We start from the raw sequence: 1664 nt of genomic DNA on the forward strand, positions 1-1664 counted from the left end.
TGCTGACTGGCTGGTGTATCCTTGCTCTGAAGTGTCTCATCAATGCTATGGTCGAGGTTTCATATGCCAACTAATAAATCGGGTGGTATGTGAATGGAGATTCTAATCACTCACTTGAAGATATTACCATTGTCAGGTAAAAATGGTGAATAAAGCCAAAGAACAAGAGAGAAGACAGTTTAACCAATTCTCCCTTATTCCTTGCTGTCAACACACAAGAACATTAGCTAGATGCAATGTCTGACAATTTTGACCAGTGAAAGCTATGAGAATAACACTGTACGTTCTTGGCAGGGGCATGGAAGTGTGCCATTTTGCTAAGCAGCATCCATGTTGCTCCCATAGCAATGTTTTCTTCTACCTCGGCCATTTATGGATTATTACAACACTGAGTCTAGAGTTGTTTTGAGAACTAATCTCGTTTTAAAGGTTTTTTCACCTTAATTTTTTGTGAGTTGCAAATACAAACTTCACATCAAATACTTCAATAGTAGAAAAATGATCCCCAGATCACAAAAACACAGGTAATATAACATATTAATTTTGATGCTGGCCTAAATTATACTGGTGACTTTGTAAACCCTTTATGCAATTACATAGAAAATAGATTTAAATTGGAGCGGTTGGCTCCTATTTTCTTTAAAAGAAAGGAAGCACTTTCTCTCCCCAAAGGAGCTGCACAAAATGGCACAAGAGGAAAGGAGAGAACAGGTTGTCTGAGTAAACGGACCAAGTGTTTGTTCTCCCAAATGAAATTTCTTTTGAGCAGCTTTGCCGGAATGGCGATAAATGCCTTCCTGCTGGGGGAGGCGGATTTTGCTTAACTAAGTTTCTAGCAATGAGGACTCCGCCATTTTGAATTATTATACTTTTCGAAATAGGTCTGTAAAAATTGCTTTCTTTTGTTGCCAAACCACACTACAACTGTCTCTTGACTGGAGGTACTGGGAAAGCTAAACTGAGTCAGCTGTATTCTAAAAGTAACGCTCATACGACAGCAAAGATTAGATTTCAGAGTAATTGTGTCTCAAGTTGATAAGAAGATTATTCGAAAATGTTTATGACTAGGAAATTAAAAATGTCTACTAACCAGTATAACAATTATCTTTAAAGACTTCTCTAAGCACCTTGAAAGCTGCACAAACTCTCTTAAGGTCCAATCATCTGGCGGATAAGAAAGGGATTACTGAGGTAACCCTGAAGCTAAAAATTGAGAAGAAAAGAACAAGGCACAATGAATTGTCTAATCAGACTCTCACCATCTCATCTCCGTACCTTGGAGACATGGTACTCTTGGCAGGTATCAGAGGAAGCCTGAGAAGTGAGAATTTTCCTCTCCGGGAAAAGGAAAAACAAAAGGAACAGAAACTTTTCTGAGCAGAAGGAAAAGTAGACTATAAAAAAATAACCTCACAAGGGCTGGTTAGAAGTTTTGCCTTTACTTCAGTTCTGTCAAGAGGGACCCACACAGGTCTCCATTTAGTCTCCAAATACTAGAAACTAAAGCAAAATATGTCACACAGGTTCCTCACAGACACTTTTTCATTTCTGAAAAAACCATAACAGAAACTAATGCTCTGATTGGTTGCTGTTCTGTTCGGTTGAATTAGTCAGCCAATAATAATAAGGTATCAATCTAGTTACGTAACAAGGCAGTGTCTTAG

This window comes from Macrobrachium rosenbergii, chromosome 15 (assembly GCF_040412425.1).
Source record: "Macrobrachium rosenbergii isolate ZJJX-2024 chromosome 15, ASM4041242v1, whole genome shotgun sequence".
NCBI classification, from domain to species: domain Eukaryota; kingdom Metazoa; phylum Arthropoda; class Malacostraca; order Decapoda; family Palaemonidae; genus Macrobrachium; species Macrobrachium rosenbergii.